Source organism: Scomber japonicus, chromosome 13 (assembly GCF_027409825.1).
Source record: "Scomber japonicus isolate fScoJap1 chromosome 13, fScoJap1.pri, whole genome shotgun sequence".
Taxonomy (NCBI): Eukaryota; Metazoa; Chordata; class Actinopteri; order Scombriformes; family Scombridae; genus Scomber; species Scomber japonicus.
Genome location: NC_070590.1, coordinates 24,667,196 through 24,689,885, shown reverse-complemented (window position 1 = coordinate 24,689,885; position 22,690 = coordinate 24,667,196).

Sequence of the window (22,690 nt, the reverse complement as noted above, 5' to 3'; positions counted from 1 at the left end):
TGATCTGGACATGAGATTTGAGTTGTAAAGTTATCAATTTTCCAATAACAAAAAAATCTCACTGTCATCAGAAACCGAGACCATGTCATGTGTTGGATGGAGTTCACTGATGAACTGCTGCACTACAGTGTGAAGAAACCTCACATTTTGTCAAACTGATCGTGGAGTTGAAACTTTCTTTCCATATTCAGGGTTATTTATAAGTGATAGGTGTGTGAAATACTTATTTTAAAAACTTCCAAAAGAGTAAAGAGAAATTTTCAAGAGTTTTCAAAGTAGAGTGAATGCATTTGCAGTTTGCACAAGTTCACTTATATCAGTGGAGAAAAGCTGGCATACAGTGGGTGCATTGAACTCTTTGGGCCAGCAGGGGGAAGTGTTACATCACTCTCCATATACGTACTGTATAAAGCTATCAGCTATGACTGGACGTTTAATATCATCAAGTCTCATACAGAAGAAGTGTGAACTGAGTTGTGTTCTGTAATAAACACCAAAGAGTCAAACACACAACCCCAACACACATAGCTTTACTCAAGAAGGAGGAACTGAAGCTTCTCTGTCACACTTTAGTGGAACAGTCAAAGAGGGAACTGTTTTTTGTTTGTTTGTTCTCCTCCATGCAACACAGACTCACTGCTGTGTGCACACTTTGCTGAACGTGCACACTGGCTGAACCTGCACCCAGCATTTAGATATTTCAACCAACTGCCCAAACACATTCACATACTACCTGTTATTACCACACAGCCATGAGCGCTTTGTCATGCTTCCTCAGATCTCACATGTGAAAATGACACACACACACCCTTTACAGGGGGAAGTTCCTGCAGTGAAGGTGGGATCCCAAGGGCTGTGGGGAGAATAGAACAGGATCTCATTAGTATCAGCCTGCAATTTCCACCCTGTGCCTCAGAGGGATGTCAGCAGGGGCCCCGTCCCAGTGAAACACACATAAACACACAGGCCAAGGATAGCAGCTGGGAAAACTTGACGCAACGGAAAGGTTACGCACTTTCTTGGTGAGGAACCGAGGTGTTGGTTTAAACATCTGCTATCTCTTTGCATATCAGCATGAAAACTGTGTGTAATGATAGGATGCAAGACTTCCCGTGATTGACCTGGATGCTCTGCTTAAGCTACAGAAACATCAATCAAATATGTTTATTTTCAGTATTCAGGCCGCTTCTATTACAGAGCTATTGCTGTTTTCATACATGCACACAAGCATGAAAACCGCCTGTGGTAAAGCACTTATTTGGCAATGACTATATTTATACTGAGTGTGCAGTTACATGATGATGAAACACTGATAAGACACAAGAGAGGGCAAGATCATACAGGTGATATACGCCTCTAGGGGCTTATTCTAGGCACACGTCTAAAATGACAAGCACAAACAAAGGCTAAACTGAGTTGGATGACAAGAAACAGCAAAGCAATGATCCAACAATGCAGGCAAAACATGTTCATGTGCTGTAAATTTGTCAGATGCACATGACAGCCTGTATGGATGTTCTCTCTCTGTCAATAATCCAGGAGTCTGCAGAAAGAAAGCTGGAATTAAAGCATAATGGAAACTGTGAATTTATTGTTCTTTATTTATTGCTTCTTTGGCATATAATGATTTTTTTTGTTTTATAACTGTTCTTTTTTTCTGTCTCCTTCTATGACTCATGTATTTCTACTACTGCTTCTGCCTTCTATCTGTTGAAATCTTCACCTTTGTCAAAGAAAGAAAAATGCTTTCTGCTTTCATTTAAGACTCCCACACAAGATGGTCATTAAAAGTATGACATCTGTTGAACCGGAGACGCAAGCAGGAGGAACCTTGATAAACATCATTGCCTACAATAAACTACTCTGCTGTGGCTGGTCTAACCATGCACATACAAGGCTGCGTTGAGGTTGATATGCACCACGCTGTATGACTCATATGAGAACAAGCAGAGGCTACTGACTGTGCAGCAACTCTGTGTGGACACGCATCTAGAGGACTGCCTTGAGACAGAAAAGGCTGGATTTTTTTTTAATTTTGGGGGGTGATTTTGCTGTGAGGGAGGACATTCTGCCCCTTATCCCATGGCATCAGCCACTGTTGTGCTGTGGGGTGAAAGCTGTTGCCAAGAAACTAAATGAACTTCTATGAACTTCCCCCACGGCTACGACAGGAAGAGTGCTCTCAAAGACTACAGCACCCACTACAGCCACTACCTTTTTGGCCCACAAGTTACAGCAGGGTTAGAGCATACTGTATACTGTGCAGGATCGAAAGTGGTGTGTGGTTCAAAGTTTCAGTGTCCAAGAACAGCAGGTGCACTTTTTTTCATGCTGTGTCGAGAAAAAATAACAATGTTTATGTGTTACATCATCATCATCTCAATTAAGGCTCAATTAGAACATTCAGATGGGGGACAGTGCTTCTTGGAATGAAAATGGGTTAATTGGTTCTACAACACTGAGTCGTGTTGATGCAGGCCTGCTAGAATTGTCAGCGCATGTTAGCGACATGCAATTCATCCCCTTTCCTTCATGAGAGTTTTGGCCACATGCCACGATCATCATTTATGTGCAGTAGCCTATAGTGTGTTAGATTATAGTCTGTCTCTCACGCTGAGCAGTATGATCCATTGCTGCTGTCATACAGCTCAGACAAGATCAAGTGAAAAATGAGGAAGCACAGTAAAAAGGGAGATGCTGAATTTTTCATTTGTTATTTGAAAGCGATCAGATGTCTGATATGGAGCACCATGCTGTGTGTTCTTAAAAGTTTTAAGATTCCTAACACACAAGACTTAAAAGATACTCTGCTTTGGATAATAATTTGTGTCAGATGTGATTTTCCCACAAACAAGTGTGATTAATGACTTTCATTTACATCTATTCCTTCTGCCTCATTAAAAATCCTGATCTATGAATATGCAAATGTCTTCAAGTCCATTATCAGTGTTTGTTTCCACATCACACTGGTGGTGTAAGTTGCATACTGGACCACGATAGACTGTTTTTGACAGCAGACATTTACGTGTCACAGCAAGTAAAACACACATGCAGTGATTGATGGCTCAGTTCCATTCAATCATCCAAGGAAGCTGTACTGGTGAACCATCATGCACTGTACCAGCATCTTGAATTTGGAGCACTAAATAGGTTTCAGCCATGATTAATGATATTAATTGCAGCTGTGTTTTTCCTGCTTTGACATATCAAAGCGTCTGCTGTGAAAAACGTCTGCTGGCATCCAAACTAGATGTGATTGGTTCACGCCTTAAACTACGATTAAGGTGAGGACAAAGAAAAAATCCCTCTTCGGCAGATGAATGTGAAAACAAACTCTGCACACATCATTCAGCTCACTGCATCCAACTGAAGGAACAAAAAGAAAAACTAATTTTTGAGTGAAGGGGGGGACTTACTGTAAACTGACACCAATATTTGTCTAATTTTCACTTCCACATGCCAACATATGCCAAAAAGATACAGAAGGAAACTGATGTAAATGTACATATCAACCCAGGATAATCCTCTATGACTAATAAAGCTCTAATGGTACAGTGTGTATCTAATATCACATTAAATAAGCACAACATGGTCTCATGGAAGAATCCCTGCACCCAGCAATGTAAAGTCATTTCTTGTATGCTTTAAAATCCAATCTCAGCTGCTCAGTGTCTAACAGTGGGAGATGACAGCATATTTCACTGGGCGGCTCTTCACTCTAAATGTATGCAGCTCCTGAATATGAAGAAACAGGACGCAGCACAAAAAAAAGGGTAAAAACACATTGATTTTGATGCCCATAACTGATGACCTTATTCTCTACAACATGTTTAATAGGCTACAGTGGAGTCAGTGATTAGAGTGTTACCCTCTACAATCAGCTCTGATTATCTTCACTAATTACTGAGACGTTTGAGTTCAATTGGAAAATTAATACAGGAATATGACCAATAGAGGCGCTAGCTGCACTTTTGCTCCATCTAAACTCACTGTCTATTAAGTCCAATCATAGTGGAGAAGAAGTATGATAAATTACACGCAACATCAGTGGGTATAAAACGTGTGATCTAATTGGCTGCAGGTGTAATACTGTTGTATTTTACATTGTGATGCTGTAAAATACAACAGTTAAGTATAGTAATGGCACGCTATTGGTCACGCTGCAGGAACAGGGCGGGTCTTAGGACCCGTGGATTCATTTTGTTGTCGAATAATAAAAGTTATGGTTATCCGTGTGCGGTGCGACAAAGCAGCCAGTGTTTCAAAGTGTTTAGTGGCCAGTCCTCCTGCTGCCTCTGTGTGCACGCTGCAGCGCTGCCTGCCTGCAAACAATAGCCAGCTGTGAGGCTGCAGAGATCCAGCCGCTGGGTGTCTTCACTCCTGTGGCTTCACTGAGGACAGGAGAGGAGAGGAGCTTTTTTTTTTTAATGTGGTCTGGTCTGTCCGTGTTTTCCGGAAGAGAGGGCGTGAAAACATGGGACACATCTCAGCAGGTCAGCAGCTGATCCTGCCTCAAATTTAACAGAGAGAAAGCCTGAATGGAAACGTTACTGTGAGTGTGTATGCTGACAGTCGGCTGGAAGATATAGTGAATCAAACAAGCACCGTGCGTCCAAACGGGACATCCCTTTGGATCCGTTTGACTGGAAGAACGCGCACACGCACGCACACGCCCGAGCACTCATTTAGGTAAGCGAAACTTTTAAGATCGTGTCATGTAACAGTGTATGAGTGTTTGGTCATGTGTCGCAGGGGCCAGTCGCTGTTATGTAAATATGGGGAAGTAAAGCAGAACAGCGCTGTTAGTGCAATGCAGATGGCTTTCAGTGCACGTGTTGTATTGTACTTGAGTGAACTGCTCCCTCGCGGGCACATCTGGATGTTGGATCCTCTCTGCAGTTTAGTTGCTCCGGATTTCCAAGTGCTTTACACACGCGCGTGCATGCCGCATTTCAGTGCAGGGCGTGCACGTGCGGTTCCAATTATGTGCCAAGGTTCAGCGTCATGCACCTGTCAGTAAACGGTGCCTCGTACAGTAATAGGGGATGGGTGCAGTTTTAGTAGCGCTTTGCAAACTGTGGCCCGGTGAGGGAGACATCAAGTGTTCCCCAATTATTTGAGGCTGTTCCCTTTTGCTCCTTTTTCAGGGAAGTGATATTCTGGGATGTGTGGTCTGATCACAGGTTTCCCCTTCTGACACATAAACATGGGAGCAGAGGGGGTGTCTGACAGGATAGTGCTGAGATGATTACAGTAATTAATTAATCTACATAAAATTAATCAACAGTTCTGATGTGTCACTGGTCCCATTTTTTCTGATGTGAGGTATCTAATGTCCCTTTTTATAGTCTGATCAGTCATTATAAATACAGTCTCTGTGGGGTGTTGCCTGTTGATTTGATTTGAGGATGTTCCCTTGGTTTAATGTGATGATCATATTTCAGTATTGTCTAATATCTTATAGACAAATAATCACCTAATTAAAAGAATAAAAAGATTACTGTACTGTATATTAAGAATAATGGTTAACTGCAGCCTTAATGTAAATGTTTAGGAACCCTGGTAGACCTTTCAGCATACACAAAATGACTGTCATTGTGATGAGGTTTATATTGTGAGATAACCTCATTTAGTAGAAAATTACTCAGGTTTCATCTGTTTCACACAAAAAAACCCTCAATGCACCCATGTATGTCTCTACACCTCCTTGATTTCTCTAAAGCCACTTGTTCTCTGATGAAAGCAAGTAATATGGCTTCATGTCAGCCTCAAGAGGTACTCCTTCTACCCAACTTGTTTAATCCTTCAGGCGTGAGGCACTGGGCTCAATGATCCCCTATGAGTCGACTTCAGAAATAAATGAGTCCTCCAGCGACGCACCTTGAAAAACAACCAGCGGAGCACGTGAATGACATGCAATAAATAAGTGTCTTCGCTTTTGTTCTTAAAGTGTCTGCACAGTGTCTGTCCAGCAAAGAGAAAACCAGTTTCACTTTTGGTTCATTAGACTGGGTTTATATATCTACACATGCTGTATGGATGGATTGGTCAGACAGTGTTGTTTGCTGAGCAGTTCCAACTTCCCTCTTTTTGTTATATTTGTAAACTACACAAGCCAGATATGGAGATATGGGGCTGTAATACGTAATATAAGTACGATTTTAGAGATAGTGCTTATTTAAACAACCCGGCATCATTTGGCTATCTGGCATTTTGTCCTGTTGTACTTGTGTGATCCCTGAATTTACAAAATGGTGGTGCTTCTAGTTATCTGATACCTAAAAGAAAAGAAAACATGCCCAGAAATGTATGATACATCGATACATCTCCAATGGGTTTTCTTGGTATGGATTTTTCCTTTGAGCAATCCTCAGTCAGTATAATATATTGATGTCTATACTGTTGGACTTTCCTCTGGTTGATTTGACTTCTGTTTACACGTTTTACATTAGTGATAGGTCTTTTGTCTGATGTAAATTAGCAACAGCAGTTTCACTTCAGTTTTTTCTTGCCCTCTCTTTATTGCCTAATGTGCTGACGGCAGTAATACCTGTAACGTGGCTCCTTGTGGGCTCTGGTAATCACAGCAGAGCTTCGGCCCAGCTACTAAAAAAATAGGACATGTCAAAGGTTTGAGCTCCTTCAACCCCTTGGGGAAATCACTTGACTGTAAGGCCAAGGAGAGAGAAATCAGGATTGTGTGTATTTCAGATGTGTGCAGGTTCATGTGTGTTCATGTATTGTTATATTGGTGGATTTAATAAATGTCATGAACTGTTGTTAAATGGAAGTCTGGACATCTTTCGTCCATGGTTTAAGCGAGCACAGTGAATAAACAGTGAGCGTCTGTGCTGGTAGGTGTACAGTTCTGTGTCCTGCTGCTTCTCTTATTGCAACAATTTTCTATTTCTGGCCATCAGAGCAATTGATCCTGATCACTAAATGACTGCAGAGCTGTGTGCAATCTGCAGGAAATGCTTCTTCTTTGGTGCAATCCAATTTAAAGACCCTCATATTTATTTAGTGTGTAACTGCTCCATGTATCCAACCTGTTATCGTCATTAGGGGGAGGTGTTGGGAGGGGAGGGGGGGGGTTGCACCTGGATTCATCTTTGTGTGTGAGAGATACATTTACAGGTATCTCAAAATGGAGTCATTAAAAGAAAAGAAAAGAAAAGAAAATCGGTGGTGTAGACGTAGAGGGCTCAGGTAGGCAATTGTGTTACATCCATTAAAGGTGTGAGTTTTGAGTTTCACAAACAGCGTGCTAAAAGACAGCCTATAATTAAAAGAGAGAAGTTCAATTTCATGTCATTTGTTTGTCTTTCTGAAAGCACATTTGCAGGAGAGTGATATAAACGTCCCCCCCCACCCCCGACCTATGTGCCACTGAAGTGTGTTTTCCAGTCTGGAGTGTTAAGACGCTCAGCCCTGTGGAATCCATCGTGAAAAACTCCTCATTATGATGTCTGACAATTTTTCATGTTGGAGCTGCGAGAGAGTAGCGGTAGCAGCTGTACCTGCTGTAGTGTCTCCCTTACAAAGATAGCGCTGGTAGCATCTGCTGCCTCCTCTGTGGAATTAGCCGCAGATTCCTGGAAGTTCCTGAAGTGTATTTTGTAGAGCGTCGCTGTCATGGAATCAGTTTGCTGTGTGTTTGCAGGCTCGATCAACACACTGAGTTAACAGTACAGTATAACAGGCAAGCTCCTCTTTTTAAAGTTGATATCACAAGAAAGCAGGTTAAGAGTGATGTGTAAGGTTAAGAAATGATGGGCTTGCCGTTATTTTTAATATTTTTTAATCCTCCGTGTGCTTTTGAGTATGAGAGAATTAGAGACCGACTGATACTGGATTTTTGGGGCCAATGCAGATAGTAGGGAATAAGAAAATCCTGATATAGCTCATCTTCATCTATACAGAATACATTCATAACATAAGTGGACACAGTTTCCGATGATACCTCAAATGTGGTCGTCAAACACAAAGGTATGTAACAGAGACATGACATTTTACTGTTTAAAGATAACATAACAACAACATATACGCTGATACTGAAATATCTGTGATTGGACAATAATCTATATTGGTCAGGGCCTAGAGAAAATCAGATTTATGTTCTATTTCCTGGTGTGTTGCCTGTCAAAAGAGCACTAAAGCGCTACATCAGTGAACAAAAAGCACTTTTTTTGATTGACAACTGTGTCCCTGAACTGACTTCAGCCTTTTGTTAGTGCATGCAGCCTAAAAAGGTTGTGTACATGACCAGAAATCTGGCCTTCACTTCAAGAGAACACCACCGACCTGCCGTTGCACTCCTTTCTGACACATTACCAGGCTTACAATGGACAGCTTTAAAAAGGATAAAAGCTGATGCAGCAGAAAAAACTATTTTTTTTTATTACATGCCTTCTTCTTCCTTTTGAAAACCTGTTACCTACAATACCCAGAATGCAACTCAATTCCATTCACCCGACTGTACAGAGCAGGTGTTAGCAGCTAACGTAGCCTCAAGCCTCTGCACTAAACATGACTGATCTAAGCCTGACTGGCGAGGAGTGCCAGGGATTCAACATCTGTAGATCTGTTATCAAGGTCATTGATACATCAACACAACACGTCACCTGAGGCCAAATGTAAATGATTGTTAAGTTTCCAGGGAAAGGATGAAAGAATGGCATTATAAGTATGGAAGGTCTGAAGGGCTGAAACTAAATATGTAAATACGTAAATGAGTATGTAATTAAATGCTAGAATACATGAATAAATACATCATTTTATAATTTAATGCTTGATTGGTACCACAAATAAATAAATCACAAATTACATGAGACAAATATATACATACCCATTTGTGTAATTATTTATTTATATTTATATATAAATGTATATATTCATTTATTTATTTGTATATTCATTTATGTATTTACTTAATAATTTATTACACAATAATGCATCTATTCATTTTATTTATTTATATATGCCAGAGGGCTCCACCCCACCCCCCACCAGGTTGACAGATATATATATCTATTTCTTTCGCTGTAGTTTAACTATGGATAGATAAAAGTAATACATGTTTAATGGTTGTTTAGTTAATCACTACATGTCTGTGCATTCCTCACTGCATTAGCACTAGATTTCTTCCCTTGAGTTTGGGTGTGCAGTCATTCAGGTGGACTAGTCTCTGTCTTGCTTGTTTTTGCTGGGTTTGAAAAACACAGGAATGTGTAGTGTTCATTGAAAATCCTTTTTAAATGACTCAGATACTCCAGACATATTAGGAATGGTGATGTTGAGCATGTCTTCTTTTTTTCCCCACCACCTGCTGTGTTGGTGTTCTTCCAGGATCTTGTGACTGTTTGTACAAAGGTCCAGCCAGAGTATCCACAAACATTTAAATGCATCTATCAGGTGCTTGTGCTACTTCTCTTTGGCCTGGGCACTTGTTGATACATTATCAGCTTGGCTAGCTTATGTTCTAGTGGCTGGTGAGAGTCCAAGAGTGAGTATTGGTCTGTGTATGTGAGTTTATACTCCAGTGTGAAAGCTATTGTCATCTTCGACATATACTGTTCAAAAAGGCCAAGCTGTTTTTGCTGATATACCTTCTCTGATATGAATTCAGTGTCACCGTCTACAGAGTTAATGTACTCTGTAAAGTCTGAGAAGTTTTAAATGTGACCCATGTGTTGTCCACACATCTAAAGCAGTGGGTTGGTTTTGTTCCATGAGGGAGTTCGGGTTTCTGCTTTCTACTTCTTCCATATAGGGGTTGGTCACAATGGGAGATGCTGGTGGGCCCCTCTCAAGGCCATGCTTTTGTCTGTACTAGAAATAGGTGGTGTTCAGACAGAGGTCCAGCAATTGGTGAATCTGGTCTGGGCTGAGGTTGGTTCTATTGTTAAAGGTGTTGTCATGTAGTTGTTTCTTTAAGTCCACTGCCTCCATAGTTGCATGTAAAGAATGAAGTCACATACATCTATGGGACGGCTTCTACAGGATACAAGCCATGATATTGTTCACAATTGATGGTTTTCTCCTTCTGTAGCTGTTGTAAACATCCTATGGACTCTTTCTTGTATCCACTGGTGGCATCTCACCTCAGTGTCTCATATTTATCAGTGTCACAGACTACCATGGTCATTGTGGTGACCCTGGCATGGTATAGTCCACTGTGGGACCTGTTTTAGAACCTTTGTTAACCAGTGGAATGGTGATATTTGGTCCTTGCTCACAGCTTTCCTTTCCTGGATGTTGAGGTTGGCAGAGGCCTTTGTATCAGAAAGGTCTGCCAATACTTCAAACTGAGCTGTTCTGCCTCCTTTTCTGTTGTTGAAGTGTAACTCTATTAGTGTGACATGTCAGTGACACATGTTTTCGGGGGTGTTTTGTAGAGAAAGGATACATGAATACATTTGCTGGTCCTCATTAGTTTGTAGTTCATTAGTTTGTAGTTCGTACAGTGCCAGTTGCACAGCTGCATCTGCATATTAGCCTTTATTATTCAAAGCACGGCCAATAAGGGCTCCAGGGGTTCTCAGATCTTTCAGTTAACCTCAGCCAAGTGGTAGCCTGCACTCCACCCCACTTGCACCTCTTCCCTATTCTCATTAGTGCGTATATGAGAGTCACCAGCGTGAATGAGATGCCCACTGGGAACCTCCACCAGTCAATTTCTTTCATCAGAGTGTCTATCAGAATGTTTATTGGCAGAGCATGGCTACGATATAAAAAGGTAAAAAGTAAAAACAAGGATACACCTACTTTATTTTCTTTGATGTCTGTTGCTTGATTCAGCTGGTAAATGAACCTGAAGGGCTGACTACACCCTCATCTAAAGTATTTTTGTTGAGGTTCAGTATCACCATCTGCACATAACACTGCAGCAGTTTTTGTAGCAGTGTTTTTCCAGGTAAGCTTTAGCATTGAAAATGGACGTGTCACTAGACTGAAAATCTCTTTCAAAAAGTGTCTTGTATATTTCAGTGTCCTGATAGCTCAAGATGTTGTTGTGCCGTGTGTCCCCAGAGCTCTGCTGTTACTTCCATATGGCCAGTGAGCTAACTGAAATAATTGATGGCTTGTTGAGTTTGTGTCTGTGTCTGTCTGGAATTAGGACAGGAAATTTTATTTACAACCACAAAAAGCAAGCAGGCTAAGAAAGCAAACACATTTGTCTGTGTATCGATCGATCGATCAACTCTGCTTTGTTTCACTGTGCAGCACAGCACCTACACACAACCAAACATGGTTCTGAACCAACAGCTAATAGATCACTTGCTACTTTCCTCTCAAAGCTCAGAGGGGGAAACAGAGGGTGCAAAAAAATACAACTAAGGGGGAAAAGACTTCTTGTGGTACTGCCGATCTTTCTCCATACTTGTAAAATGACAATACAAATGATTTGGCCTTTGAAAAGGCATTGCAAAAAAAGAAAAGAAAAGATGAATGAACCTTCAGTTATGTCTGTGTTTTATTGATAATCCCAAATTACACATACTTCTAACTGCACCCATCATTAGCTCATTTTCTTTTCTTTTTTTCTCTACAAATATTAGGGATAGTTATTGGAAAGCTGAAAAATTAATAACGTCTTAATTTAAGCATTAAACTACAAGAACTTGATGTAGTGACTTTTAGAAGTAACAGAAAACTAAGAACTCAAATGTAAAGTTCAGATGGTTATCAAACTCTTTCCATTAAGTTCCTCTCTTTACAATGCTACGAATCAGTCCTATGAATCACCAAATATGTAATATGAAGTCATTTATGTTGTGTGATGAATGACATGATGCAAGCCTGTAAACATCAGTGTCTATAATTGTTTCAGCAGTTCTGTCTTTAAGATTAATTTAGTTTTTTTTAGTGACACTATAATTGATAATAGGGTTTACATCTGTTAATGTCTACTGTCTTAATTTAGTCTATTCTGATTATGCAACACATGGCACTATAGTGTCTAATTATCCTACACAATATAATCACAGGGTACTTTCATCATGATAATGTCAAACTACATTCAATGCTTCCTCAAACCATCAGTGCACATGTTTCCACCTCCACATATAGAAACAGGAAGCGGGCTGACAGACAGTGAACATGGAAAGTGGGATGAGCTCAGTGGAGGAGTTTGCTATGCAATTTGTGTGACTTCAGCTCTGAACTGTCTTCATGAATGAGGATGTGCACAGGTGCTTGTAAAGGGGTTAGTTACGTGAAACGGAAACGAAAAGTCAGTAAATGGATATCAAAATAGTCTTGGTCTCTTTCAAACCTGACACACCAGGATCTAGTGAGAGAGGAGGCTGTTCAGAAATTCTCTTAAATTAAAATTCATTGACCATGCAATAATAACAACCACAAAAGACTGCTTCTTCAAAATCAAAGAATACATGTATTAATCTGAGCTCTGACAAACCTCAGAAAAAGCACCATTACAATTAGTTTCATGAAACATGAACCAGCCAGCTTTGATTTGGAGTAAAAACTAATTAGGCAGCTTAATCTAATTAGGCTACTTGACAATAAAGCTTATTTGTCAGTTCTTTGTGACATGGTCAGTGGTTGAGTCATAAAGTTTGTCCTTAGATTTAAACTCCAAGAGAAGTCCTTTCTTCATTGACATTGTCTTGATGCACCTCAGGGCCGAGTACGACCGCTCAACTGAAGAAGTGGATACAGACATGGTCAGTGCTAGACAGGAGAGGTGATAAAACTGCTCCATGCTCTCTGTCAGCTCCTTCTGTGTAGGGAAATGAAGCTGGTCCGCTGGGCTTCCTGCCTCAAGGTTTGACACATGGTACATGACCTTCAGTTCAGTCTTGAGCTCAGGGACATTAAAGAGCAGCGCCTCGTATCTTTCAAACTCAGTCAGGGAAGTTTTCTGTGTATGTAGAAAAGTTGTTTGGGTCCAGAAGGACATGGAACAGGAACGCTTTGTGGTCCTTGAATGTGTTCTGAAGTTGAGTGAGAATGTTTTCCAGGATCTCTCTGTATGGCTGTTGGTGCACAGCATACACATTGTATGTATCTGTGCCTTGCACTCGCCAGGAGCCTTGATTTCACTCAGAATGCCCTCATAGATACTGTCAAAATTCCTCCTTTCTCTCTCTAGCTCTCTACAGTGCTGCAAAAGTCATCAATACCGGACAGACCAAACTGGATTAAAACTCCTATTCTGCGGCGCGCAGGTGGTCGAGTGGTTAGAGTGCATGCCATATACGCAGCCGACCCCGGTTCGAATCCCAATCGGAGGTCCTTTGCTGCATGTCACACCCCCCACTCACTCCCATGTTTCCTGTCGCTCTACTGTTAAATAAAAAAAGGCGTCTATGCCAACAAAATCTTTAAAAAAAAAACAAAACAAAAAAAACTCCTATTCTGCAAGATCCCAAACAGCACATCAGAATATATAGAAAGACTGATTTGAATGTGGAGAGTAGAAAGCAGGTCTCAAATCTTGTCAGCAGTTTCATGTATACATCTACATGATGAACTGCGTATAGTGAACAATAAATTCAAAGAGCTTCAGGAGTTCCTCTTGCTGCTCATACACAGTGCAGATCAAACACATGTTGGAGCCACTCTTGGTAGGCTTTTGTTGGCGTTTTGCATCCACCAGTCTTGTACGTTTAGCAGATTTTGCGAAAAAGGCTGCTAGGTTACTGAGATGAGACAAACACGTCCTGCACTCCTTAATTTTAGCAACACTTGGCGACGTGACAAGGTTCAGAGAGTGTGCATAACAGTGAATGAAAAGAGCTCTTGGTATTTTTTTCTTTAATTTGGGCTTGTACTCCATTTGGACTAGAGGCCATTACTGCTGCTCCATCATAACAAAAAACCACTACATTGGCAGTGCATTCATAGTCCTTTAATAACTCATGGACCCGACCTGCCACTACCTCTGCAGGCTTGTTCCAACTCATCAAACTTGAAGAACCTCTCCTTCACACCACTGTCAGAAACATAGCTCAGGACATAAGACATCTCGGCAACATTATTGATAGCAGTTGTTTCATTGACCATAACAAAAGGGGTTCTTCACTTCATCCTTCATGGCCTCAGTCATTAGATTCTGTAACCAACTGTGCTATGTATTCAGTGGGCTGTACAACGCAGGAGCAAACCCTGAAGCTAGAAACTCTTTTAGGTGTATGCGATAGGAAAGCAATTCTTATTGGACTGAACAGGCACCACTGATCTCTTTCCTGGTCCACCAGGCTCCTCGGGTGGATTTTCTTGGAAATTTATTCCCAACTTAATTTTATTTCCATTTGGAGAATAGTTATGTCTGTGATAAACACCCACACACTCACAGGGGCATTTATAGTTTTCCACACAGCCCATATTATGGCAACTATTTAATATACAAGAGTAATGAGATATGCATTAACAGATGGTATTTACTTTGTGTACATCTGTTGCCAGTGATACATGGGTGGATTTGTTAAATTGTGTTAAGTATTGGACAGTTATTGTAGGTGTGTGTTATTGAATGTGTGTACTTCATAGAGATAAAAGCAACAGGGACTTCCTCATTAAATGAAACAGTGTATTTAATCTCAAATTGAATGTAGTGCCACTGTTTTATGTATCTTGATTATGTAAGAATGCAATATGTTGGAATATTTCTGGTTTCTGGTCTTTTTTTGACTATTGGTCTATGCAGAATAGTAAATCATATTTTGTATCATAATTAAGACAGGGTGTCTCAGAGGCAGTGGTGGAAAGTAACTAAGAACATTATTCAAAGAACGTATTTGGGTACTGTACTGAGGTACTTGTACTTAAGTATTACATACTTTATACTTCCACTCCACTACAATTATCTGAGCGCTTTAGTGAATTTTCAGATGAAGATTTTTCACAATGGATAATATAACAAGCTTTTAAAATACAACACATTTGTTGAAATGAAACCAGTGGTTTCCAACCTTTTTGTCTTTTGACATCTTACAAAAAGACTAACTGTAACTGTTGGAGAGTGGAATTGTGGCACAATGTATTAAATGGCACACCATGGGACCTTTGTTGACTAAAAAAACTGGTACATGCTGGACCTAAACATGTATTGCAGTGCTCATGTTAGGATCGTGCTGTTTTGGCTGTGAATATACACTGTTGAGAGCAAGTTCAGTAAATGATGTAGCAGACTTCAAAGTGTGTGTGCATTATTGCTCCTACATTACCACAGTAAAACATTACAGTAATGTAGAAGCTCTTTGATAAATGTATTAATGTAGTACAAAGTATAGCATTATAAATACAATATAAATTCAAGAGGGTGTGATATATTGCACAACAAGCTAGCAAAGCTCTGCAAACAAAACAGTACTTGTGCTCATGTTCAGTGGGCTCTGCCGTACACAGAACTACTGTATTGAGACTGAAAATGTGATTACTGTTATTTGACTTTGGAGCAGTGTCAAATCAAACGCACAATACTTGTAAGTAGAATCAATTCATTCAATTGCTGGCCATACCCTTAACACATTTCTCAATAAAGTTTTTCCATCTTTAATTGAGTTTGTTTGAAATTCTGTGAGCAGTGGTGGAGTAGGAGGTCTGGCAGAGCTGGTGCTTAGCAGTGACAGAGATACTGGGGTAAGAATCGTTTGTGATTTCAGTGAGCTTTGCCAGCTTAAACCTCCACTCAAATCTCTACTGTCAGTACTCTCCTGTTCAGCTTCTCTTTATGACATGCTCCACTATTTCTACCCAGGTCTCGTCGTACAATAAGCCGGTAGAAATATCCCTCTGCGTGGATGATGGAATTGCATGAAAGAGCAAAGCACGGTAGTCTTTTTGATTAAATCCTGTAGGAGTGAGAAGCAGAATCTGACCCGAGGCCAGGTGACATCAGTGCTCTCCTCTTTAAGGTAGCAACCTATTTTAGCGAGCAAGCCATTCATCAGATCCAGTCCAGTTCTGGAGAATCAACCGACCTTGGCTCACCTCTCCTGGCTCCTTGCATCTATATTTCCCTTTGTAGCTTGCATCAGGGTGGAGAATAAGAGACTCTTCAATGCTGCTGCTAACATTATTGATGAAGGCAGAAAGAAGCTCACAGCACAGAGGGTTTCAATTCTTGTACAATCTGCCCTCCATGCTCCCTAAAGAAAACCTGGCACAGACATCAGTTGAGGACTAAAAAATTATAAATGTCAGTAATTGCTGACAAGAAGTAAAAGTGAAAAGCCAGCTTTTCAAATGGAAAGCTAGAATTGTGCATTTCATTAAAAGCCAGTTTTTACTGTTGTTAATATGAGGATGTTGTAGTCTGTTTATATCCCCTGACCTGTATGGTGAGCTGAATATCAAGAGAATGGTCCGACGTTACATTGATTTCTGTTTGTGGTGATAAAATAATTTTGTGATTGCAAAAATTGGTCCCGATATGATATATCTGTGATAAGCCAATAATATCAGCTGACCGATATATATCAGTCTGGCTCTGGTCAAAAAATTCCAAAGCAATGTTTTTGTGGTAAAACACAAAACTAAATAAAACTTGAAAATGTAAGAAATCATCTCTGCCTATTGTACGTTTTCATTGGTGTTCTGTAGTCTTATGTAAGAGCTATTATGAATCATGATATACATGCAATTACATTTATTGTATATTGTATACAGATGGTTTCATTTGCATCAAATTGTGAATCAAATGAACTGTAAATAATTTAATAATCATCCTGAGTGAGTCATTGAAAGACTGCTGGGCTAAACATTTGCTTCATCTGCTCCAGCAGCTTGTTAATGGCAATGCCTTTTTAGTCTTCTTCCTGTGACCTTTCCCCCAAACAAAGGACACAACCTCATGTCGCATTTTATTTCTAAAAGGTCTGTTTTTCCTTGTTTCTTGTTTTTTTTTAAACCACCAAATTGCACATTTAAGAACCTGCTCCAAAGAGATAAAATGGAAAATTAGCATTTTGTTTTGATGTTTTAGATGCTGTGAGATTAACTGGAGAAAATAGCCGTTCAGCCTGCAGGCAGAGATGGTGCTGAAATACTGTACAGTTCAGGAAGGAGCTCACACTTCAGACAACACGGAAGGTGGTGATGATTGCCTGTGACAAACGCTAGGGGTCAAAGTGTAAAGTCGCAGGGGAAATGGCTGTATTAAATCAGATTACTACTGACTGCAGTCTGCACCCATTTAGAATAACTGGCCATAACACACCAAGTGTAATTATGCAACTAATTGTATTCATTAGATCATTATCTACAGTCAGAGGCCATGAACATCATTCTTGTGAGTTTTACACACCTATCCTGTAATTTGCACCTGCACCACTTGACACACACATATACAGAGTCAGGTCACACTCTTTACACCATAAACACACACACACACACACACACACACACACACACACACACACACACACACACACACACACACACACACACACAGAGGCATAAAGACACTCTGAGGGTAAGACACCTGTGCTTGTGTGCTGTGCTGCCTGATCTTCATGTAGATCATGTTGATAGCGTGTTCTTTAGCATATTTAGTAAGCTAAACCACTTTGATGACGTGTGAAATATGCTTTCTTCGGTGCAAGCATATGAAGCCACAAAAACTAAAAAACTACTTTCTGACAAGGGTGTTAGTTTGTTTTCAGACATGCAGGAACTCGTTAAAGTGAAAGAAGAAGAAATTCTAAATAAGCTTCAACTTCATGATAATATTCTATTTATGACTTTACTACGAAGAGCAATGTGCTTTACTGCCTTGATGAATTGTTAATTCTAGCGCCTTTTTTAGGAGAATATTGACTGTATGGTAACACAGATCTAATGTTAAAAATATGCAGAGGAGATAAATGAGTTTTTTCAACCCTGAGTACTGCCTGCAGGTCTTCCTGTCATTATACACTACAAACGAGGTAGGGCAGACTGTGTGCAGCCTTTGAGGTAAATTCAGGGTAAAAAAAGCCCTCGTAGGAGTCCGTGCTGCCCGGTAAGCTGGTTGCTGTGAGTGCACCATGTAATAACTAGAATAACATTTTATATCAATATATGGTCACTTCTGTTGTCTGGATTTTAGCAGGTAAACAATATAAGAGGTACACTGATAGAAGAGAAGTGAAGTGAAGGGGACATGTTGCACCACCGCTCCCCCATAAATTACACCCTTGGTCTCTATATTTTCAGTTCGCTGGAAAATATTTATTATCAACCATAAAATCTGTACAACTCAAATGTGAGGCCTGTAGCATCAGTGGAAGTCATGTCTTGAATTAATGTATTTATGTCTGCTTTGAGAATGTTTTCTAGTTTTGGATTATTTACTATCCAAAAAGTTTTGGCTCGTATTTTTATTTATTTTTTTATATCCAAAGCTATCAGAGTGTTCCTTTGATCTCAGTCACATATTGGACACATTTATTCATATATAGATCTTCTTTTAAAACTCTTTATTTAAAAAAATGTATAATGTGTGCTTATAAAGTCAGTCCAGTTCTTGCTCATGTAGTGTGTATTTTTATTGCTTAGTCTGTAATGAGTGGTGGAAGCTCGACTTGTTTTCTGGCTACAGCTTACAGCTCGGTGCATATTGAATTGGTCAGTTAGAGGAGAGTTAACTGCAGCCAGCAGCAGTCTCGGTGCATCAGGCCTGACCTGGCAGCCTGCAGGCCAGCTGACCACAGGTTTCTAACAGCAATGTGAAGTTCTACAGATCACTGGGATAGTCCTCCACTCTGAGGGATTTAGAGGACACTGAACATCACTCCCAAGAGAAAAGATAGATGGATTCTAATATTCCGCTACAGATTAATCCAGTGCAATTTCACATCAGTGCAGATTTCCATCATGGTGATATTGAAAGCTTTGTATTGTCTTTCAACCCCTCTGGCTATCCCTGCTGGACTACCTCCACAGCCCAGGGACACTAACCCCTTCTAAAAATAGATGATCAACTAGTAGCAGCTCCAGATACTGGGCAGCAGTGTCACAAGGACAGAGGGTGGAGTCACCATCCAGGCCCTGCCCCACCTGGAAATATATTGAATCCTCTCCCAACACAAATCTGCAGATGAGTTTTTATCTGCCCTTCGCCTGATGAGGGGGCGATCCTGGGCCAGTCTGTTCTTGTTAGAGGGACTCTTGTCAGGCGACATTTCTTGGATTCCAGGAAGGTCAGCCATGCTGGAAGCAGCAGACTCATTGTCAGTGTGAGTAGAGGAGAAATAATTGGCTCATCCAACCTACCAGTTTGCACTCTTACATCCTATGTAATCCTGGGTGTATTATTGCCTGAGGTTGGCCCTGGATTCAGTTGGGGTTTTCCCAGAGCATTTGTCCGTCCAGTCAGATTGATCACTGCTCATAGACACCGTGTCCTGTGTCTCTTCCGGGGAGCACCACTGCCCACTTTCTCTATCACATCGCATTGATTGGCAATACAAGATTCGTTGTTTAACAGGTTTATGGATACAGCTAGTTGTGTGTCATACAGCCAGCTGCTAATCCTGGGGATTGAATTAAAGAGTTCCAGGGATTAGTCTGTGTCAGGTGAACACAGGGAAGTGTTTTGTACTGGAAAGCTCTGCAGTTATAGTGTTTACTCTTCTGTGTTCAAAGCAAGAATTTGTGGAGATGGTTTTTGTTGATTTGAACATCCTGTTCTGCCAGTTTCTTTGAGTGAGACAGAAACTGGGCTGTGTTTTAGCTTTGGGTGTTAGGCACACAAACTGTATTGTGTTCTCTTGTGTGCTGAATGTTCAGTTCAGTCATCACACCAAAGACATGATGGCACACAGTTCGACATGGACTAAAATCCTACCTTTTAATACTAAGTTGTTAGCTAAGGTAAGGTACAGTATGTCTTGTAACATGTTTAATTGTTTAAGTATATGTCACAGTTTATTTTTCATTAAAATAAGAATGTTTTCACACCAAAATAAGTTATTTTAATTGAGCTGAATTCATTCCAGTGAGGACATTTTCTGAGATTGAACATGAACCTCACCACAGTGGTCTTTTTGTCACTTGACTGAAAAACAAAGTTGAGTGTAAGTCAAGAAGAGCATTTGTGGGATGATTTAATAGATAGCTGTTGTGCTCTGGTTCCCGCCTACTTCTCTGCTGGTGTGATACAGCGACTATCACACACTCTGATCAGGTCTTTTAGAAAGTGATGTGTCACCCTGCGTGTGCGGTTGCCTCAAAAGAAGTAGTTGTCTTTGACATCAGATGTATTCATCAACATCGATGGTGTCGAGAGTTTCTTGCGATCACAGTTGATAGCTGATTACCATGCTCCCTCACTGTTTCCAGAGGCCCTTAAGATGCTGTACACTCTGCTCCATATGAATGAGGCTCACTCAGTCAAGGATGATGAGGTATAATCACTGCCAACTGTTTGCTACCACAAGAGGTGGAACATGGGAAAAGCTCATTCGTGTGTGTGTGTGTGTGTGTGTGTGTGTGTGTGTGTGTGGATGAAATGTCTCTCTTAATCCTTTTTAAACAAAAAAAAATCAAGTGTGTGTGTGTGGGCATGTTTGTGTGGGCAGGTGTGTATGTGTGTGCATACACACATACACACAAAAGCCATGCAAATGCAAGCTGTTCCCTTCAGCAACAGCCAGTCGATGTTCCTGCTGGGCTTTCCAGCCTTCCCTCGCCACTGCATTCCCCCCCCCCCCCCCCCCCCCAGCAGTAAATGTGACCTACCCTTGGTTTGAGTAAGATGAGATGTGACAGCAGAAGGCGACTGGAGAGGAGGCCTGATCAACCTGTGGGCCCTGGGAGAGTGGAGCTGGAAGGAAAGGAAGGAAACCCATCTTTAGTGTATGAGCTCTGATTTGATATTAAGAAACTTTAGATTGGTGTATTAGTTTGGAATGATTTTGGCCTTTATTTTATTAAACATGGGATCAGACCCAGAGTTGTCTGTAGATTGAAAACCTTGCAGTAAAGCTGTTTTCTTTATTGTATTTTAACAAGATGCTCACTGCCTGAATGAATTGTATTAGCTGAGAGTTTTATTATGCATGATTGTGTAAACACTTGGATGGGGAGCACTGAATCCTTGTTATTTCGCAGATGGCCAGACATTTAAATGCTCACAATTTTAGACAAGATATTGCATTTGGGCACATTTGTGGGGTTTATATCGACTGCTGATGTCTCCTTAAAATCTATTTTCGTCAAACTTTGACACTAATGTGCTTTTATAGTCTATTTATTTAATTTCATAGTACAAATGATGATAATTTGATGCTGAGTGTGTGTCTTTCATCAACTTTGGGTGTTTTTTTTTTCATGCTGTGAACAGTGGAGCTACACAGTGCAGGGCAGTATAGTCTTCCTGGCTCTGGTATTTAACTTCTGATATAGCTGCAGTGCGTCAGCATGTGTGGAACTGTAAACATTCATAATTTGACCCTCTCTATACAAACATGCAAGAGGGATCAAAGCTCAAACATTCTGCTCATATTTTCCAACCTTGAGATAAGAAATAGCCCATTTCTTCTCTTTTGATCAGCTGACATTTGGTTAGATTTTTTAGCAGTATGTTTTCCAGCTCTGTATATTATAGCAATGCAATGTGCAGGTTGCAGGGTTGGGATGGTTACTTTGAAAAAGTAATAGGTTACAGATTACTATTTACCATAATTACCAGTAACTTATTACATTTGATTATTTTTAAGAGACTTTTTCTAACAAATGTTTTCAGCTGTACCCATTAAGCACCATAATCGAAGTCCATGATTTATAAGGGAGATCATTTCTTATAAAGCATGATTGATGATTGAAGATATTTGATGAAAAAAGTCAAAACTATTTAAGCCCATTTGTGCTCCAAATAAGCCCATGTCATGATTTATTTACAACATATGAAAAAATATTGATTTCAAAGAATTAAAAACAGCAATATACTGTATGCATTCAGTAACATGTTAAATATTAAAAAAAAACTTCCTCTTGAGCAAAATCATGGCTTGAGTGAAACCCCTCAGCTTTGAGTGGCAATATAGATTGACTTAATTGGCAGATTTGGGGTGCTGCAAATTCAAACAAGAGAATCAATCGAAAGCATCAGAATAGCATCAGACTGCTTTACTAAATGGCCTTGACTAGAAATGGCAAAATGAATATTATTCAACATATAGCCTGAGGTTTTTGTTAATACATTTTATTTTGTAAATAAATGGAATTCCATTACATTAGTAAGTAGTTACTCCCCAACACTGATGGGCTGTACAGTTTTACTCTTTCAATGAATGTTGTCACAAGCACTGAATGATTACCAATGCAACCAATGAACTACTGTATTAAACTTTTTTTGGTTTCTAAATCCTGAAATAATTGCACACATTCATGAAAGATCAAAGTCAGCTGGTGGCTGTATGTCTCCACACTAGTCTCTAGAGTAGGTTACCTGTTCTCTCTTTTCTGCAATGATGAAGGGTTTTTTTTTAATCAGAATGCTACATTAAGACAATCCCAGCCTTATTTTACCTATAATATACCCACTGCATTTATATTCAGATGTTTGACCATGTCTAATCCCTGCTAATGTGAAGTATGAACACTGCAGAGGCATGTGGCTATCCATATGCACTTTGTTCCCCATCAGGTGTCCAGTTCGTCAATACCATCGTATGAGCACATTCCTCTGATCTCACCATGTAGAGCATCACTCACAAAATGGTGCAGTTTTCATGTA